The sequence below is a fragment of the Physeter macrocephalus genome, chromosome 11 (genome assembly GCF_002837175.3).
Source record: "Physeter macrocephalus isolate SW-GA chromosome 11, ASM283717v5, whole genome shotgun sequence".
NCBI classification, from domain to species: Eukaryota; Metazoa; Chordata; class Mammalia; order Artiodactyla; family Physeteridae; genus Physeter; species Physeter macrocephalus.
Genome location: NC_041224.1, coordinates 57,005,084 through 57,011,133, shown reverse-complemented (window position 1 = coordinate 57,011,133; position 6,050 = coordinate 57,005,084). Strand labels below are relative to the sequence as shown.

At 34.8% G+C, this 6,050-nt stretch overlaps 1 protein-coding gene across 1 annotated transcript in view; it reads left to right on the top strand.

The window, feature by feature from the left end:
* CSNK1G1 (casein kinase 1 gamma 1) overlaps nt 1-6,050 on the top strand; it is a 163,694-nt gene that overhangs the window by 87,285 nt on the left and 70,359 nt on the right. The window lies entirely within an intron of this gene.

Below are 6,050 nucleotides of genomic sequence, written 5' to 3'. Positions count from 1 at the left end.
ATGTGGGATCCACCCGGACCGGGGCACGAACCCGTGTCCCCTGCATCGTCAGGCGGACTCTCAACCACTGCGCCACCAGGGAAGCCCCCGATTTTACTTTTATTCTTTTTTTTTTTTTTTTTTTTGGCCACACCGCATGGTATGCGGGATCTTAGCTCCCCAGCCAGGGATTGAACCTGTGCCCCCTGCAGTGGAAACAAGGATTCTTAACCACTGAACCGCCAAGGAAGTCCTCAAATAACCCGATTTTAAAATGGGCAAAGGATTTGAATAGACATTTCTCCAGAGATGACATAGGAATGGCCATTAAGCACATGAAATGATGCTCAGCATCAGTAGTCATTGGGGAAATGCAAATCAAAATCACAGTGAGATCCCACATTATACCTACTAGGGTGGCTGGAATGGAACAGATAATAAGTGTTGACTGGTGAGGATGTGCAGAAATCAGAGACCTCACATGCTGCTAAAGGGTATGTAAAATGGTACAGCCACTTTGGAAAACAGTTTTGCAGTTCCTCAGAAAGTTAAACATAAGAGTTACCATTTCTTCCTGCAATTCCACTCATAGGCACATACCCAAGAGAAGTGAAAACATTATTCACACAAAAACCTATACGTGAATGTTCATAGTGGCATTGTTCATAGCTAAAAGGTGGAAATAAACCAAATGTCCACCACCTGATTAATAGATAAACAAAATGTGGTATTATTTGGCCATGAATGAACAAATGAATCCAGGAATAAAAATACATGCTATTGATGAACATTATGCTAAATGAGAGAAGCCAGTTAAAAAAGACCACGTATTATGTGATTCCATTTGTATGAAACATCCATAATAGATGAATCTATTGACTCACAGAAACTATTGAGACAGAAAGTAGATTCATGGTTGCTTAAGGACTGGTGTTTGGAGGTGAGAGAGGGACAGGACGACCGGTGGGTGGGTAATAGCTAAAGAGTATGGGGTTTATTTTATTTGGGGGGGGTGGGGTTTGAGGTCATAGACATATTCTAAAATTGATTGATGTGACAGTTGCATGATTCTGAGAACATACTAAAACCCAGTGAATTGTACACTTTAAATGGGTAAATTGTATGCTATGTGAATTACATCTCAAAAGCTGTTACCAAAAAATGTACATAGGCTTAGTCAAAATTAATATGCAGACTTACAAATATGATTTTGTAACTTCATGTTAGAATTAAGTAGTGTAATCACTTAGTATAGGTTGAAATGATTTTTCCCTCTTGCAAAACTATATTTAGAATTAAACTAGGGAAATTTTCAAATCTCATCACATTTTGAACATTTTTTTATTTTTCAATAAATTATTGATTAGAGATAAAACTTATTTCATTTGTGGTCAGTCTTAAGTTATACTTTGTAAATCATGATTTTGTATTATTATACATATCTGTTTCACTGTTTCATGATCACTTTAATAAGCAAGAGAGATTTTTTTTTTTCCTGCAAGGTTTTTAAGGTAATCTAAAGAAATGCAGTTTTCAATACAGATAGTGCTGCTTTGGTGTTTATTCTTATTACCCACATGGAAAGATTTTTTTACTTTAAATGAGAATCTGATGGTTGTAGGTTAAGAAGTTTTCAGTTCCAGCCCCTAAAGCAGCAAAAGTTTTACTAAAAAATACTACATTGCCTAAATTCTACAAATTAGAGTTTAGCAAGTCCATTGAATTAAACTTTCAGTTACTTATACTTTATTTGGAATTAAGTTAGCTTCTTCTTCTTCCTCTTAAATACAAACCCATTTATTGTTATATCTTGATGTGGTCTCTCCAAAGACCATGTTCTCCCATTACAAATTGGGAGTGACCCTGCTCAAAATGACAGTAGTTATTATTACTGACAAGGTAGGTCTTGCAATTTCTTATTTTCCTAGAAATGGCATTTGTGGGTCTGAAAGGGATGCCCAAGTTCATTTTTTTAACAACATAAAATTTACCATCTTGACCATTTTTAAGTGTACAGTTTAGTAGGGTTTAGTATATTCATATTGTTGTGAAACAGATCTCCAGAACTTTTTTTCATCTTCCCCAACTGAAATGCTATACCCATTAAACAAAATCCCCTTTTCCCTCTCCCTACAGCCCCTGGTAACCATCATTCTACTTTCTGTTCTATGAACTTGACTACTTTAGATGCCTCATTAAAGTGGAATTATATAATATTTGCCTTTTTGTGACTGGCTTATTTCTTTAGCGTAATGTCTTCAGGGTTCACCAACATTGTAGCACATGACAGAATTTCTTTTTAAGGCTGAATAATATTCTGTTGTATGTATATACCACACTTTTTTTATCCATCCATTCTCCATTCATCCATTGATGAACATTTGGGTTGCTTCCACCTCTTGGCTATGGTGAGTGGAATTAAGTTGGTAGCTTCTTAATGTTTAGCTTAAGATATTAAAGTTTTGTTGTGGAGGAAGAAACAGCAGTTCCAAAATAAGATTAAAAAATGAGGAAAGGTAATCCTGAATAGGGTGACTACCTTTTTGCCCTGGTTGTCCTTGGTGGCCAGTGAGAGTAGTTTATGATATCAGCTCAACTTACACTTCCCAAAAACTTCTTCCTGAGGAGGACTGTCTTTTATGTCCCAATATGCTACTAGATGGAATGCAAAGTGGATTTGACAATTTTGTTGTCCTAACTCAAAAAAAAAAAGACTTGAACACACTGAGACCTTTTTTTTTTTAATTATTACTAACAACATGGTCCTCTGACGTAGGAAGCCTTGTGCTTTCTTATCGTGGATCACTTCATTGGAGGCAGGTCACTTCTTTGTGCATTGTATGGATATACCACATTTTGTTTTATCTATTCATCAGATGATAGACATTTTAGTTATTTCTACCTGTGAATACTCTACGACCCAGGGTATGTGCCCAGGAAAATGCATATCTATGTGCACCAAAAAATTGTGTTTGAGAATGTTCAAACAGAACATCTAAGTCATTATGCAGACTAATAAACATGAACTCCCCCCCCCCAATTTTTTTTTAAAAGAGGAAAAGAATGAGCTATTAATACATGCAACAAAATGGATGAATCTCAAACATAATGTTGGGCAAAAGAAGCCAGACACAAAAGAGTGGTTACTGTATATTTCCATTAATAGATGTTCAAAATAGGCAAAACTAATTTCTTGCAATTAAACAGAACAGGTAACTTTAGGTAGTGGTAAATGAGGATTACTGATTTGGAAGAGGCACAAGAAAGCCTATTGGAGAGCTGAAAATGTTCTCTCCCTGGATGGTTACATAGGTATATGTATGGATATGTAAAAATTCACTGAATTATACATCTTACATTTGTGCACTTTACTTCATGTTAATTATGCCTCAATTAAAAAGAAGAATAAATGTAAAAAAATGTAGGGGATATCATTTGTGTAAGAGGATTAAAATTTGGTTTTAGATGTTAACAGTATGTGTTAGTGACCCTCACACAGCTTTCTACTGTTCCTCAGGAGGAGCTACTTCACAATCACTGGCTGTAAACAAAGCTGAAAAATTATATGCCAGACTCCAGGAAATTGTCCAAATAATTAACAGTAAAGCAAGACTTAAAAAAAAAACAAACAGTAAGTTAACATTGCTTTTAATGTAAGTACCTTCATTACAATGAGAAAGAAATGGACATAAGTGCATCACTGGGATTTGTGAAGTTTTCAGGTACTGTGGCTTCTCCAATTTGTACATTAGTTGAATGCCTAATTTTAAACGTGCATACTTTTCTACTCCTGCAACTTCATTAATATATTTCTTTCCTCTTAAAACTTGCATTATCGTTTAGAATGGAGGTCATATTCTTCTTGGCAGGAAAATATTAATGAAATATTGGACCATTTTTGCCTGATGATCAGGTTCAAGTCATTGACAATCCATAGTTTTAGTTCTAGAATCAATTGTTTTACCTTTAACTATGTTCATAATTGTGCTTTTTTCACTTTCAACCCTTTTGCTTTTTCAAAGGACCATTTGGACTTTTCTTCCTGAATGGCTGAAATGTCAACTAGGTACTATAACTTTTTCAGTATCCACAGATCTCCACTTGTTCTTTTAATTTTTCACATTTATGTGGCAGGTCTTCAAATAGCGAGTAATCCATCAGCTCTAAAGAATACTTCAAATCTATTAAAGATCTGTAATGAAATATTTACTGATGAAATAATATAACATCTGGGATTTGCTTCAAAATCATTTCATTATTGAAATTGGGAGAGGTTACATCGGGGAATCATTGTATAAGTGAGATTTTGCATAATAAAATTTTTAAAAACTAAAGTACTTCGTTATTTTTCTGCTGTAGAGTATCATGCTTTCTGGAGTGATTCATTCCAGCTTTGTTTTTTTTTTTTCCCCCTCACCACTATAATGTAGAAAGTTTTACACACTTGCTTAAAGCATTGCCTCTGTAAGTACTTCATAGGTCACCCTCTTGAAATGGAGTACAGGTCCTTCTTTGGCCTCATTTATCAATGGCATCATCCACCCTCTTCTGCCTCTCTCTGCTCAGTCTCACTCCAGACTTTCAGCTGAAAATGAGGATTTTTCTAACAGATTGATCAGAATAGACTACTATGTTTAACAGTTTAAGAAAGTCCTAGGAACTAGTTATCACTGACCTAAGCTTTTCATCTCAAAATGAAATAATTGAAATTGCTTTTCAGAAGGTTTTTATTAATGGCTTTTATTTTTTTCACCATGACTCACACTAAAAAAATACATATTATATTGTGATCCAGTATATACAGAATTTAATATTTGTGTATGTCTGAAGCAAAAGTTTTATGAAATAATACACCTTACTAAGTGTGATGTACTCTTTTAAATTTTATACTACTTTTCTTTAAAGAATGTGTTGATCAGGACGCACTGAGTTTATTTATTTCACACTCCACTAATCGATCATGTTCTGCAGTTTAGAAAACATTTTAACATTGTCTAAAACAGATATGTCTTACATATTAATAATAAACATGCTCTATACAATTACCAGTGGTGTTAAGCAAGATTTAATAAGATTTTTTATAATAAACTACTTACTGGTATTGATAAGTAATCCCTTCAAAAAACTTAGCACAAGAAGGAATTATCATTGCTGTTAACTACTAACCATTTGGGAAATCTTTCTGCATAGTGTACTAATAAACTAGTAGAATTAAGTTAGTAAAAATTAAAAATACCTCTGGCTTCTTTCTTTAAAGCTGTAGTGTTTATTATCTTCTTACCCTTGATCATGCTGCCCACTTAAAGAGATGCTATCTGGGTGGTGAAGGCAGTAGGCCAGCCTCTTTGCCTTAAATAGACATGGTAAACAATCTGAGTTACATAGAAGTGGTTTCTTGGTTTTTGTTTGTTTTTTTTTTTTTTTTTGAATTTTATTTTCTTTATTTTTTTATACAGCAAGTTCTCATTAGTTATCCATTTTATACATATTAGTGTATACATGTAAATCCCAATCTCCCAATTCATCCCCCCACCCCACCACCACCCCTGCCTTTGCTTTCCCCCCTTGGTGTCCATACGTTTGTTCTCTACATCTGTGTCTCTATTTCTGCCCTGCAAACTGGTTCATCTGTACCATTTTCTAGGTTCCACATATACACGTTAATATACGACATTTGTTTTTCTCTTTCTGACTTACTTCACTCTGTATGACAGTCTCTAGATTCATCCACGTCTCTACAAATGACCCAATTTCATTCCTTTTTATGACTGAGTAATATTGCATTGTATATACGTACCACATCTTCTTTATCCATCTGTCTGTTGATGGGCATTTAGGTTACTTCCATGACCTGGCTATTGTAAATAGTGCTACAATGAACATTGGGGTGCATGTATCTTTTTGAATTATGGTTTTCTCTGGGTATATGCCCAGTAGTGGAATTGCTGGGTCATATGGTAATTCTATTTTTAGTTTTTTAAGGAACCTCCATACTGTTCTCCATAGTGGCTGTATCAATTTACATTCCCACCAACAGTGCAAGAGGGTTCCCTTTTCTCCACACCCTCTCC